Here is a 15,307-nt window from a genome sequence, read left to right as displayed (position 1 = left end):
TAAGCATATGAGCAGTTAACAGGGAATGTTTTCCTCTGGGAAAGGGAATTTGGTAGCTCTGACCCATGTCAGTCTGTGAATATTTAGACCTGTAGTGACTTTTTAACATTTTTCATAAGAATCTGTTATTTACAGTGTGTCATATGTTGTTAATACTCCTTGCCTTAAGTTCCCCGGCAAATCTTTTTCATGCCTTCTGAGAAAGTAGACAATTGATAGATTATCCAAGGAATGGAAAAAAATGTGAGTGGGTGATTTCGGACAATCCCTGAGAACTGGCATTGGAAAACTCATCCTATCCCCAGGAACATTTTCATAAATTCGAGCACTTTTGAAGCCTTTTTATAAAGATACAATTTGGGAATGATATTAAGATAAGGAAAAGCTGTTGATTGATTTCTTAGATTAACATTTCTTCCCTTTTCTCTTTAAAAAAGTTTTCCAAGTGATAACTTCATGAAGATGGCCAGTGATAAGCAAATGTCTGATGATGATGACAGCCCTAGTACCAGCAGTGGTAGTTCAGATTTGGACCAGCAAGACCCTGCTGTTCCAGAGCCTGAAGATCATGAAGAAAGAACCTTCTGCCATCCATCGGAAGAAGAGCATCACACTCTCTAGCAAAACCACTGCTAAGTTATCCACTAGTGCTAAAAGGTAACATTGTCAGGTTGTCTTCCAAGCAATTGGATGCTTTTATTTTTACATCAAGAACAATACTCCAGAAATACTTCATGACCAATTTTATTTGTACTTGAATGAATTGTCATCCTTTAGGGAGCATGAAAACATCCTCACTAAAATTATGCTTCTAAGCAAACTTATTCTGTACTTTGGTAATTTCAGTAAGAGTCCTAGAGACTGAATTCTCATCCTGACAGTTTAAGGAGTTGGCAAGGAAAATGTGTGAAACTGAATTAGATGGTACATTGGGGATGTTTCCTTTTGTGAGTTATACTCTTGAGTGAAATTAGCACGTGTCCACCTGGGTGTCAGTCCAGGCATCTGTGGTGGCAGGTTCATAAAAGGAAATGTGTCACTTTTCATGAAAGGAAATGATCAAAAAAGTTTATATTTGCTAAAAAATGTTGAATGTCAGGCCTTGGCATTTTTTGAAAGCAGATTTTAAATTTGCTTAGTTTTACAAACAGGTCTTTAAATCCTGCATAATAGGTATAATTTTTTTTGTAGTTATAGTTATCCCTCCTTGTTCTTGTGAGAACAAATAAAACTGAAAAGTAGCCATTAACAATCTCAGGTGTCACTTTGCTGTTAAAACTTTGCACATCTTTAAAACTCGTGCATGTTCTTGACATAGTAGTGAAAATCAACAGCAGGAAAAAACATTTTGTTGGTTGTAAGTGAAAGATTATTTGTTTCCTGCTGACTTTTATTTTCTATGATGGCAAAAAAAATCCATCAATGGGACTCCATCAGTGATAGTGGTTGTATTGAGTAGAACTCTTGTATCAAACATAAAATACACCTATAGCATTACTTAATATTGATGTTTTGTTGTTTTTCATTGATCACAACTAAAAGAAAGAATATAAAAACTGATCAATTATTGCATTTTATAGTGATTCATGTTCTTATTTTTCTATATATTTTCACCTTCATTGCACCATTAATCAAACACTAATGAACTTGAGAATATTATATTGAATAGCAGCAGTCTTTGAAATAATTTAAAATTCTTCTCAGTGTGTTGTAATCTTGTGGAGAGAACATTAAACAACTTTTGAAAACATTGTAAATTTCAAGAAAATCAGAGAAATGCTCTTTTTCCCCTTACCTCAAGGCCCTCTTTCCTCCAAGAGTATGAAATTTAAATTTATGTGCTGAACCTAAGATCAGAGAAAATAAATGGTTAAGTAAGATTGCTAAAATAGTCCTTGGAAGTTTTTCATTGGTAAAGGTATTTGTAAATTTTAAACTTTTTTTAAACAGATAAATATTGATAAAACTATTAATGTGCTTTTGCAATAGCTTTCTAATTTTTACCACAATAAATATGGATTGAAGTCATTGTCAAAAATATTCTAGTGCTTTTCCTCCTTCCGTTTTGTCTCATTTGCATATAAGCTTGAAAAGAGAATTTCTTTGGTAAAAAGAGTTTTAAAATAGATTTTATATCCTTTTGTTTAGTAGTAGTGGAGGACTTTCTCAAATCACGTCTAAGTGACTTACCTATTTACAGTAGCAAATGAGAAAAAAGCTGCAATTTTCTGTTAAGGAGTTTGGGTTATGCCTCTGAGAACAAAGAGGAAGCAGCCATGTTAGCATTACTGAAGGCAAAACCAGCCTTGCATTTACCTGCATGATGGTAGAGGGCATTCTGATTTTCTGCTTATTCTGTAGACTGTCTCAAATCCTTTTTGTCTGTTCCCATTTCACTAACAGAATTCAGAAGGATCTAGCTGAAATAACCCTTAATCCTCTCCTAACTTCAGGTAAGAATCAAATTTTGTTGTTTTGATTTCTAAATGGTGGAATAATATCAGGAGATGAATGTATTATCCTTGTATGTATGTGCAGCAGAAGAGGCTAGCTAGCTATGTTTGCTTCCTTAAAGCTTTGCAAGTGCTTTAAACAAAAATTGCCTAGGTGAATTAAATTAAATTAGGAGAAAAATACTCTTAGCATGTATCATATATTCTGTACTTATGAATATAGTGATCTTGTGCTTCTTGCTGAGATTTGTTTGAGTGGTGTTGATTTTTCTGTTGTTTTTCTGTGGAATATATTTATTCACAAGTATTTTGTAGAAACCTGTAAGGTTTTAAGTTTTAAAGTTAGTGCTTGTGTGCAATCTGAATTGATTTTCCAAATTTAGAAATTGTTGAATATGGTGTTACAAAATGTAAAACAGGAGTATAGTTGTATCTGTTGGATTTATTCAATAACTTGCCTAAAGGACAAATTTTATGTGCTAAGCTATGGTTGTAGTTGTTATTTTCTAGAAAGCACATTGTTGGAATTGTTTACATTTTAAGCAAATATCCTAATGACTTGGGAAATTTCTTAGCAGTAAATTAATTGAAATTGTGAGAAGAATCAAAGTCAGTGGAACTCAGATTTTAACAAATTGTTGACAAATTGTATTAAAAGTAGCTGGTTGATTTTTTTCATTTGTGTCTTATATAGTGTTCTGTTTATTTTTGAATGGTGACTGTAGGGTTGACAAAATTTATCAAATTTAGAGAGCAATATTATAAATAAATTGCATAGAAGTATGTGCTCAAGAATGAGAGGGGAAGGGATGCTATAATTAAGGCAGTGTTATGATTTGATATAAAAATGTTTTGGTGTTTAACCTGTGTTTTGGCTACAAATTGTGTTTGCTCTTGTTGATCAGCACCATCTCTGAAGTCTACCTGAGACATAATAAGGAATAATCCATTTACTACCTTGTGTGTGTTAACCAGATCCCCAGATAAGGGGGATCTGATCCTGATTTATCCAGTGAATTAATAGTTTTGCTTATATTTGTAGTCGCAGCCATTTCAGTTTAAAAAGGAGACATGAATGTGAACTAATTATAAACAGAGTGGTATGTCAGATCTCAAAATATTACTTAAAATTATACTGCTCAATAGTGTAGCCACTAGCCACATTCTGACTATGGACCAGGATGTTGTGGTTAGTTGAAAATGTGATATGCTGTAAGTGTAAAATGCATACTGGATTTTGAAAACTTAGTACAATTTGTAAAAGAATAAATATTTTAAAGATATTTATTACATGTTGAAATGATATTTGACATGTTTAGTAAATGTTTTAAAAATTGTATTTTTATCATTTTAGCATAGTTATTAGAAAATTCAAAATTACATGTGTAACTTGCATTATAATTTTGTTGAACAGTATTGCTTTAGAGAAGAAGTAAATCAGTATTTCTTTTAGCCTTCTAAATGGTGTGTCAAATCTGTACCATTTAGGAGGTCAAGTTAAATTTGCTCTGTGGAAGAATCACTTAACTTTCAGAGTATATTCTGATAATTTCCATTATGAAAGATGTAAACATCTGTCAATTTAAAACTCACATGTCTTAAAGTTGCATGTCAGTTCAAACGTTCTTAAGGGTTTATGTTGATTTTCTGCAAATGGCTTAAACCAGTGTAAGAATATACATCTAGAGAACATAGTAGATGTTGAATTGAATGCTCTCAAAGCAGTAATGTACTGGTGAATTTGGTAAAGAATTGTGCTTTAAGTGTTTAACCCAGGACTGTTTCCACAAGGTCACAGGATTATTTTAGATGGAGGAGAATCTTTCTGTGAAATAGAAAGTAATTTTCACTTATCACATATTTTTCTAGAGGGTTTCTTTCGGGAGTGACGGTCACTCCCGCCCTCTTCAGCCCACTAGCCACAGGTGCTGTGTGCTCTGGGCTGAGTTGAGGTTGACCTTGGACAGTCTTGCCACCTGCAGTGCTTCCCCATCTGGGAGTCAGGGCAGGCTCTGAAGCCTCCTGATAACAGACATCTCCTCAGGAAACCTGTCCCTCTGGGTGTATCTTAGCGTGTTTTCCCAGCTCGCATCCAGATGGGTCTGGTGTCTGTAAAAGAATGAGGAAGGCCTCCTACAGCTGTGACATTTTCTCTCCTGACTCCTTCCAGCAACCTGGCCAGCAATCGCATTGGATCCCTGGAGTCAGGACCATTCGATGGCCTATCACGGTCGCTGCTAACTCTTTGCCTGAGCAAAAACAGGATCACTCAGCTTCCTATAAAAGCATTCAAGTTACCCAGGCTGACACAACTGTGAGTACAGAAACCAGCACTTTAATTAAGGTTATAGCCCAATTTTTATGGGGGCCAAACTTCCCCAAGGCCCTAGCACCAAATGCAACCCCTACTCCCCCCCCCCACCTTGCCCCCAGTAAAGTTCTGCATGAACTGTAATTAATGCCCCTATGACAACACCTAGTAAAAGCAGATTGGAGCTGGGTCTGGGGCCGGTGGGCCACCTCATCTTGCAGGGATGAGGTCCACTGAGTATGGACGTACAGGTTTATGCTAGTGTCCTCCTCGATGACATGAGGAATCCTGCTGGTTAGCTGGCGTGGCTAGTGCTTAGGCTGCATTCATTCCGTTTATTTATCTCAGAGGTTTTAGTGTTGTTTTTAAAGGTACCCGTAAAATAAGTACCTCAGGCTTGAAGGCATCCTCGACATTTCTTGAATTTGGCAGGAAGTTAGCATGGCTAAAGGCGGTAAGCAGGAGATGGCAATTTTTATCTCCTAAATCTTACGAGGTGGTTGATTTATGATGGTCTCTCGCTTTTTTTTTTTTTTTTTTTGGTACCGGGGATTGAACTCAGGGGCACTCAACCACTGAGCTACCTCCCCAGCTGTATTTTGTATTTTATTTAGAGACAGAGTCTCATTGAGTTGCTTAGGGCCTTGCTGAGTTGCTGAGGCTGGCTCTGAACTCACAATCCTCCCACGCCACTGGGATTATAACCCTGTGCTACCATGCTTGGCTCTTGATTGATTGATTAATTGATTGATTTTTGACTTCTTTTTATTATTGGAAGAATAAATGTCAAGAAAACAAGCCAGTAGTGGAAATTTGGTTTAAATTGACGAGAACAGTTGTTGAGGCTCAGTGGGGTGTGGATCCTGGGCTGTCTGCGGAGAATGTCTCCATGATGCTGAGGAGGTTGGGTCACGAGATGCTCCAGAAATAGTTGGGGGAAACCAGGGCTTTCCCATTAGCTCCATGTGTCTTTCCCTGCCCCTCCAGGCCACCCAGAGTCCTTTCAGTCTCCCGAGGCTCTCTAGTACTAGAGCCAGCAGCTGAATGTGTGTGCTTCATGGGGGGTCCCCCGCTGCGCTTGCCCCATATATGGAGATCCCATCAGATGCCCTGACTGCAAATGTTTTTGCATTAGATACCCGCTGGCTCGCTGGCTGGGAAACTCGGCAGGGGTGTGTGTGTGTGTGTGTAATGTGCACAGGGAGGCTCTGACCCTGTGGGATTCTTCTCTTCAAGGACCCACAGTGTACTGTGCAGAAGCATCTCTGCTTTGCATGACCAGGATGCTAGTGGCTTCTCCTCCTTTGCCACTTCAGCTGGGCTGGAGCTCTGTCGTGCATATTCCAGAACACTCTTCCTTCCTCAAGTCTGTCATTTAGAATCTGAAGTTCTAAGTTGATGATGGTCTGAGGATTAAGAGAATTTTCAGAAGAAAACAGTGTGAGGCTCTACCATTTCATTTTTATGTGGAACGAATTTATACAAATTAGGGCCGGTCATGGTGGTGTGTGCCTGTAATCCCAGTGGCTCAGAAGGCTGAGGCAGGAGGATTGCAAGTTTGAGGCCAGCCTCAGCAACTTATCAAGATCCTAAGCAGCTCAGTGAGACCTTGTCTCTAAATCAAATATAAAAAAGGGTGGGGGTGTGGCTCAGTGGTTAAGCACCCCTGAGTCCAATCCCTGGTACCAAAAAAAGAGCAAAATGTGCATCGGTAACTTCCATGAGAGAAACCAGGTGTCTAGGCAGAGCTGTCATTGGTGAGGATTCTGAGAAGTGAGGAAATGGCACATGAATGCTCTTCATTCAGTGGGGTCATATCCTGAGATGCCCACTGTGAGCTGAGGATGTCATAAGTTGAAAATACACTTAATTCCTAGTCCCCAGGGCATCCTAGCTTGTAGCACAACACATGGTAAAGTGTCAGTTGTTTCCTCTGGGTACTACAGGGGTGAGGGGGAGCCATCTCTCTGCCACTCCCAGCATTGAGAAAGGATTGTACCAGTTAGGAAAGATCTAGATTCGGAATTCAAAGCGGAGTTTCTGCAGAATGTGTGTTAGTCTCACACCTTCATAGAGTGTGGACATCACAAGTTGGAATACTGTAAGTCAGGGACCTATGGTGCATACTTAATGAGCATGTTGGGAGCCAGATCCTCACACTGCCCACAACCCCGAGGTACATTCTCTATTCCCTCTCCATACAGCACCATGAGGTGGATTCTTCTGGATATTTCCATTTCGCAGGTGTTCAGACTCATTAAGCCATCAAAATAGCAAAATCAAGATTTAAATCTTATAGTCATGGAGCTGGGAGTAGTGGCACACACCTGTAATTCCAGCATCTCAGGAGGCTGAGGCAGGAGGATCGTGAGTTCAAAGCCAGCCTCAGCAACTTAGCAAAGCCCTAAGCAGCTCAGTGAGACCCTGTCTCTAAATAAAAAATATAAGTAGGGCTGGGGCTGGGGCTCAGTGGTTAAGCACTCCTGGGTTCAATCCTGGGTACCAGAAAAACAAAAATCATACAGTCATTGGACCCCAGAGCTAATGCCATGTCTCCTGGCACAGTGGATTTTTTCAGGTGGATGAGGATAAGGGCTGCCTCCCTTTTCCCCTTCTCTCTCTGTTCCTCTCCTGGCTTTGCCCTTGCTGAGAGCTCCTCTGCCCACTCATCTGCCTGGTTCACTTTGACTTAGCTAAAAGTGACTTATGGCTAACATCCCCTGCCCTTCCAAACTTTCTGAGTATGTCTTGGCCTGGAGACCCTCCACTGGGGTCTGCCTGTCTTCTCTCCGCCATGTGTATGCACACCAGGGGGTCTCCATGCTTCCCATGTGCTCTTACACCCTCAGTGTGACCACCGTGTCTGATCGGAGCGTTGACCAGGCACACTCCGGGTATTGAGTAAAGGTCGGACCCCTTTGACTCCGGGCACTGTCATTGCAGACACCTCGAGCACAACAGCCTGGTGGAAGTGAACAGCGGCTCCCTCTTTGGCCTCACGGCCCTGCACCAGCTGCACCTTGGCCACAACTCCATTTCACGCATCCACTGCGATGGCAGAGAGCAGTGGACTAAGAAGGGGTGTAGGCCTCGGGGGCAAAGGCAGCTCAGAGGCAGGCAGGCCGGTGGCCCTGTTCTGGCAGAAAGAAGGATAGATGTCCAGGCCAGCCAGGCCCAAAGCAGGAATGTCAGGTCTTTGAGCTCCAGGCCCTTCATACCTCCTATTTTTGAAATAACAGAGGTGTAGCCTGTCGGTCCCCATGAAGAGCCTCTGTCCCCAGGGATTTCTTGGGTGTGGAAAAAGCTCCTGAAGTCAAGGGCTCTGTCTGGGAAGGGCAACCTAAAGAACCCTTCTCACTGTAGCTTCTTGCAGAGTGATGGTACCTTAGGCCTCTGGGCCATGGTGTGGCACACCTGTAATGCCAGTGACCTGGGAGGCCAAGGCAGGAGTATCACAAGTTTGAGGCCAGCCTCAGCCAATTAGTGGGACCTATTTAAAAAAAAAAAAGCTGGCAATGTTGCTCAGTGGTAGAGCACCCCTGGGTTCAAGCCCCAGTGAGAGAGAGAGAGAGAGAGAGAGAAACAGTGTGTTTGAACCACACTGGGATCATGAACAGAGCAATGGCGACCCGCTGACTGGAAGAATCTGTGTGTCCTCAGCGCTTGCACCTCAGTCAGCTTCCCCAGGGACCTGGCTCTTCCCTTTACCTGTCGTGCCTGGTGGAGGAGGTGGATGTGCATGGAGGCTCACAGTGTCCCCCCACCCTCCATTCCTTTGGAAGATCCCCAGGCAGGACACCCAGGCTGGGCCTGAGGGCACCTGAGCTCACTGTTGCCCAAGCTGAGAGCCACAGTGGTGACCCCTGGAGAGGGAACCTGGGTCCCCTCTCTGTCCTGCATGCACAGCCGGAGCTGCATAGCCAAAGGTCGGAGAACATGGCCATGTTCCCGTGTCTGCACCCGTTTCTAGATCTCTGCTTGTGTTGGGGGAACAGGTCCTCGTTAGGTGGAAATTTTCAGTTTCATAATGCTCTAGTTTAGTCCGGTTGGGTTTCCTTATTTTTCAGGAGAGTTTAGGAGGGTTTTCTCCTTTCCCACTTTTCATAGGCTTGGCCTAGAAAAATCGTCACTTAATGTGAGCAAGCATTATGGGTGCCAGGCACACTCACAGGGACCTGGAACTTCATGCTGCGCTTGCAGCCCGAGTCCTTAGCCGGTCCCTCCAGTTGTGTGTCCCTTGAATCTCGGGCCCACAAGCATCCCTCTGCTGACCTGGCGTTTCAGTCTCTGTGGGTCAGTGGTCAGAGCGTGTGCCATGCAACAGCCTGCCTCTCCCTCCCGCTCACTGCCCTTGGACTTGGGGTGTTAGATTCGCCCTCCTGGTGCTTTAGGGTGCTGCTTCCTCCCTCTTGTGGTATCGGATGGCACTCTCTTTGCTCAGGTGAGGACTGCATGAGGTAACTCCAGGGACACGTGGTTCTCTGTTGTCCTAGTCCAGGAGCCCTGGGGAAGCAGGGCAGGTTGAGTCCCACAGTCCTGAGCCTGTCTAGTTCCTAGGGTGAGGAGCCACCATCCTGTGACTCAGCAGAGGGTGTGTGACCTCCTGGGAGAAGCTGTGCTCCAGAGCCTTGATGGGGCTTTGAGCTCCCTGCTCCCCTTTCTGGCTGTGGACCGCTGTCTGCTGTGCCCTTTAGAGGGACCGGGGGTCACTGCAGTATGCCTTGACCAGTCCTAGAAGCTTGCCCCGTTCTCAGGTCACTTCAGAGGCAGGCTGAGGGTTGCTTTCCCGCCCCTCCCCTAAGCCAAATTCCTTAATTGCAGGTGAGGATATAATTTTGGTCTCCTGCCAGGTCTTGTGACTGACAGAAACCATGACTTATTTCTCCAGCAGGGAAAGAAGGCTGCCTGCTGCCCCCTTTAAAAACCCATTAATCTTCACTGATACTATTTTTGTTCCTCCTGACCCAGCCCAAACTTCCCATTTTTCAACCAGAGGTGACCCGTATGCCAAGTGACCAGCGCCAGGGTTGTGTCAGAAATGAAAGGGTGTCTGGGAGGAGGGTTGGAGTCTCACATGCAGGCTAAATGGATGATTTGGGGTGTGTCCTGTCCTGCTCACAGGGAGGGTAGGTGACACTCAGGCCAGAGCCTCCAGCCTGAGGCTGAGGCCCTGCAGTGGTTGTCCCAGGCAGGGATGCATGGTGCCCTCTGCTGTCCAGTGCATGGAGTGGCAGCATCTGACCCACAAGGGGCCTATCCAGGGTGTCGGGCCTCTGCCAAGAAAAGTCTGAATCAGGACCAGCCTGGACACCAGCAGGGAGGTTTTGTATTGCATGACCTTGTGCCATCCCCACAGTTTAACCACACTGGGACCTGCACAGCCATCCCTGTTGTTAGGCCAGGTGGATGACCTAGCTGCACATCCACTGTGATATGCTCCCTGCCCACGGAGATCCCATGGGTTGTTGTAAGCAAGTCTGTGAAGCCTGATAATGGCCTGTGCCCCTCCACCTCCCCTGGATTCTGTCCTTCAACAACCTCACGTGGCTGGACAAGGAGAGCCTGGCCAAGCTGGGCAGTTTGAGCATCCTGTGCCTCAGCCACAACTCCATCAGCCACATCACCAAAGGTGCCTTCAAGGGACTCAAGAACCTGCGCATCTTGTATGGCATTCACTGTGGGAGTGACCAAGCGATGGGGTCCTGGGCAGGAGAGCAGAAGAGGGCAGAGCCGGCCCCTAAAGGCCAGTGCAGTGCCAGAACCTTGAGCAACTGGTGACCAACGAGCATGCAGGAGGGGTGTGGTCTTAGTCAAGAACAGGGACACGGCACAGTTTGGGAACAGGAACCTTTATGACCAGCGATCAGCCATCTTCTGAAAAGCTTGCCACGCTGATGGAAGCCCTCAGGTGGGATTATGCCATGTCTAGAGAACCAAGCAGACCACAGCACTGAGGCCCCAGAGTGAGTGTGCTGTCTCTTGATCTCTTGCAGAGACCCCGTCCTTGGTGGTACCCTTGGAAGACCTCGTGGTGTCTGTGGGGGAGATGGTGGCCCTCCAGTGCAGTGACTGGCAGCCCCTCCACCCGCATCACCTGGCTCAAAGGGAACTGCCTCCTAAGTCTCACCGACAGGCACCACTTCACCTCCGACAACCAGCTGCTGGTGGTCCAGAACGTGGTGGTGGAGGACGCGGGCCAGTACACCTGCGAGATGTCCAACACCCTGGGCACGGAGCCCGCTCACAGCCAGCTGAGCATCTTGCCCACGCCTGGCTGCAGGAAGGACCACCATGGCATCTTCACCATTACCGTGGTGTGCAGCATTGTTCTTATGTCGCTGGTGTGGGTGTGCATCATCTACCAAACCAGGAAGAAGAGCGAGGAGTACAGTGTCACCAACACAGGTGAGCACGGTGGCCATTCATTTCCAGGGCAGGAGAAGCCAGGTCCACACTCTTCAAGAGCTCTCATGCTCTGGGAACACCAGGACCTCTGGGAATGTGGTTCTGGAGAACTGAACCCTTGGTCTTGCGGACACTGGGTTCATAGTCAGGGCAGAGCCAGAAATGGAGCTGCCTTGGGGCTAGGGCTGGGGCTCAGTGGTAGTGCACTTGCCTGGCATGAGTGAGGCACTGGGTTTGATCCTCAGCATAGCATATAAATAGATAAACTAAGGTCTATTGACAAGTAAAAAAAAAAAAAAGAACTTCCTGCTGATGTCCTCCTCATAAACAGAGGTGGATTGTCCCTGAAGCATCACAGTGCTGTGGATTTATTAGTTCTGTCTCCCTTCCTGTCACTCTTCCCCGTCTTTTGTGGTCTCACATGCTTTTGACCTGGGCTCAGGTTCAGCTCGGGTCTGGGAGGGCCTCCTACCTGCACCAACTCCTGGTCTCTGCGCAGCCTCGATGGCTGTTGCCAGGGGATCCTGTTCGGGGCCTGACAGTGAATGCGCATCTGCATCTGTTGTCACCGCAATCTTGAATATTTCATTGTCTTATCTCCTTGAAGATGAAACTATTATGCCACCAGATGTTCCAAGCTACCTTCTCAGGGTACCTTCTCTTCTCAGGGGACCCTTTCTGACTGGTGAGAAACCTCAATCAGGACTGAGGGTGGCCATTGGGCCAACAAGCATATCGAGAGCAACAGTAAGGCCTCTGACACAGTGAGATGGAGCTCTATCTAGGTGACTGTCCTCCGTAGGTGGAGATGGCCTCTAGCTCCCTATTCAGGTGTCTGGCGTTAGGTAGGAGGGAGCATCAGGTGAACGAGGCAGCTGCTGACCCAGGCCTCTGTTGTTCAGCTCAGTCCTGGTCTGTGCAAGCTCTGCAGAGGTTTCAACATCCTGTCTCTCCAGAAGGTCACCATCTGGGCTTAGCAGTAAGCCTCCCAGTTCGATAAGTTAGGATCACTGTCAGAAACAGCTGAAGGGAAACCCCAGGCCCTGAAACCAAGCCCTGCTTCCACAGTTGGCCCTTGGTATCTGTGGGTTTGATTCTCTACACACTAGAAATATCCAGGGCGGAGAAGGTGATGCACATGCAGCCTTCTTTTCCTTGTCATTATTCCCCCAAAACACAGTCCAATAGCTGTGCACACAAAGTTACATTCTACTAGTCACAATGCTTAATCTAGGGTGACTTACATGGGACAGTGTATTCAGGTTATGTGCAAATGGTGTGTTGTTATATACAAGGGACTTGAGCATCCCTGGATTTTGGGATCTGTGTGGGGGCTCTGGCACCATGAAGGTACCAAGGGATGCGAGTGCAGCGGCAGTGCCAAGACCTGCTCTGTATTCCATACTCACAGGGAAAGCTCTCTGCAGGGGGCGCTGTTTCAGTTGGTGGGAGATTGTGAGCGCTTGCTGAGCTGAAGGCCGGGCCTGAGAGAGCTGGTCCTCTAACATGGCTGCAGATGCTCAAAGAGTGCTTGCTGGGAAAATGGTACTAGAAAACAGGCCCATTGCCAGCTTCGTGGTGGCACAGTAGTAACTCACACTGATAGAGAGACTACAGCAGCAGCCCCACCCGTTCTGCTCCTCAAACTCACTGAGACCTCCTCTGCAGTTTCTAACCTGGGGAGTCTGTTGCAGGTGTGTGTCTGAGAGACGCGGGCCTCTTCCCAAAGGTTACATCCACAGCATCATGCAGAGGCAGCCCAAGCTCTGTGTTAGATACAGTAAAGAGCCCTGGAAAGTGTCAGAAAAAGCCACTGGGACACCTGGTCCACCTACGATGGGCAGGTGATGCTTCCACCAGGAAAAGTAGTGTCTTTTTGAAATCAAGATCTGGGTTGACCCACTCACTAAATGAAGAGGGGAGATGCCTACATTTCCATCTAGCACTCTCTAAATTGGGTATTTAGTATATAAACAGGAAGCTCTTGCCTGGTGCCCTTTTAATTCTAGAGGAGTGTGTCTCTTAGTTACTATTTATGGTACAGTAAACCTGAGCAAGAATTTTCCAGAATAATAAGCAACATAGGGGGTTTTAGTATCTGTTCACCAGGGCTGTTTTGAGGTTAAATTTCTAATAGTTCAGAAAACTCTTAACCCTGCATGGTACCTAATTGTTGGGGTTTTTCTTTTTTCTTTTTTTTCCCTCTGATCACAGTAGCGTGACTACAGTCACTAAGTACAAGATTAGCTTAATCTGGGGCATGTGAGCAAGAAGGACCCCATCTCCACTAATGGTGTGGCATGTGCCCAGCCTTTTCTGTGAAGGTCTTTTGGGAGGGGGCGTTTGCAGGCCGGGGGCAGGACCCCCACTTGGGTGCAGGTGGGTGGCCTGTTCTGTGGGGGTGGCTCTGACCTGGCCCATCTCTCCTTCAGAACCCAGTGGCCCTCTTGGGTGCAGTGACTGCAATGCTGATGTGGACAGTTACTCCAAGGAACAGGCCCCCCACCCTCAGCCCACATGCAGGGACAGCACACAGCCAAGTGCACTATGTGGCCAGGATCCCAGCCAGGGCGACCAAGGAGTCTCTCCACATCATCCTCGCAGTGGGGCCGGGGACAGGTCCCTCTACCCCAGCAAACAATAGAATGCCGACATCCTTGAGGAAGCCGGCGGTGTCCCTAGATGGAAAAGGTGATCCCTTACTGTCCTCCTGGCCTCCCTGGCAGCTACACTAGCTGCCACAGCTGGTCATGCTGGAACTTGGCTCTGACGGCCTTCTCTTTCCCCAGGGGGCTTTGCCTGTACTCTATAGTGAGGCTGTGTGACGCGGACCCCGCAGACCTTCAGCCCTGCCCTGTGTGCCCTTCAGGCAGCACGGAGCTCCCAGAGGCCTCCTTGGCCTTTCCTGCAGGTTGCTGTTTCCTTGGAGGGGGGTTAGGAATAGTTCTGGTGCCTTAGTGCATGGTGGGAATTTAGAGACAAAAAAGACATTTGTTTCCTGGGGTTCCTGGTGGGTTAGGAAGGACGGGGAGTCCTTGGTGTTGTGTGCTCTTCGCAGTTACATTTAGCCTGCGTTGGTGGCTCCTGCAATGTGCCATGAGGGGCTTTTCCCTGGAGGCTTGCTTCTTTGAGGGATGAAGTGAAGGTTGCTAATCCACCACAAGCCATGAGTTAGGACGGTAGGCCTTTCTCCCTTCTCTGAAGCTCACTTTTTCTTAAAAGCAAATGTCATCTTGTCCATGTCGCCGGATTGTTAGCTGAGGCTTTTTATTAAGGCAAAGGCTGCTGGTGTTGGTACCTGTGGATTTTTCAATAGTGACGTTTTAATTCTGCCAATATAATAGTACATTGGGGGTAAAAAAGATCAAGTTCTCACCTTCCAGGGCTAGCTCATGTCTACTGAGGAGCCTGAGCAGGCCCATCCATGCCCTCCCTTCACATAGACGGGACTGGGTGTGGACTACATAAGATTTAGCCCTAGACCTGGGTGTGTTTGCACTTTTGAGACCTGTAGCTAACTGTCTTGTGAGTGCCAATGTGTAATTCACTGAAAATTACATTGAAACAAATAAGGTCCTTAAAAAAATCTCAAAGTACATTTCTTTAGCCAAAAAGCTGAAGGGAGATATTAGCCAAATGGCTACCTATGTCAGATGTTCCTGTCAGAGGTCATCATTGTTCCAGAGGTCATCATTGATCCATTGTTTTGTCCTCAACAGTTAACTGATATATGTTACTTCCACAAAATATGTGAATTTGCTGCTTCTGAGAGGCAATGTGAAAGAGGAAGTATTACTTTTATGTACAAATTTATTTATTTATAGAAATTTTTGTACAATGTACATTGAAAACATGTAAAATATTGAAGTGTCTAACAAACGGCACTGAAGTGTCTTTAATAAAGGTTCATTTATAAGTGTTGAGCAAATGGCAGGAATGAAAATTGGGATATATGGTGTCCTTAGGGAGACAACAAATGGCTTCTTTTGGCTAGAAAATGTATGTGCAAAGCAGGTTTGCAGGTTAGAATCATGCAACTTATTCAGTAAATATTTATTAAGCATTTGCTAGACACTTAAGCATAGGATACCATGGTAAGCATGATAGAAAAGTTCTCTTAGGGAAACTGTTAGTCTAT

The 15,307-nt window shown here is 45.8% G+C and overlaps 1 pseudogene; it reads left to right on the top strand.

Moving 5' to 3' along the window:
* The first annotated feature begins 493 nt into the window (after positions 1-493).
* LOC143640721 (leucine-rich repeats and immunoglobulin-like domains protein 1) lies at positions 494-13,904 on the top strand (annotated as a pseudogene).
* The last annotated feature ends 1,403 nt before the right edge of the window (positions 13,905-15,307 follow it).

This window comes from Callospermophilus lateralis, unplaced genomic scaffold, assembly GCF_048772815.1.
Source record: "Callospermophilus lateralis isolate mCalLat2 unplaced genomic scaffold, mCalLat2.hap1 Scaffold_592, whole genome shotgun sequence".
Lineage (NCBI taxonomy): Eukaryota > Metazoa > Chordata > Mammalia > Rodentia > Sciuridae > Callospermophilus > Callospermophilus lateralis.
Note: the sequence above shows the minus strand (reverse complement) of the source record. Positions and strands in the feature narration are given on the sequence as shown.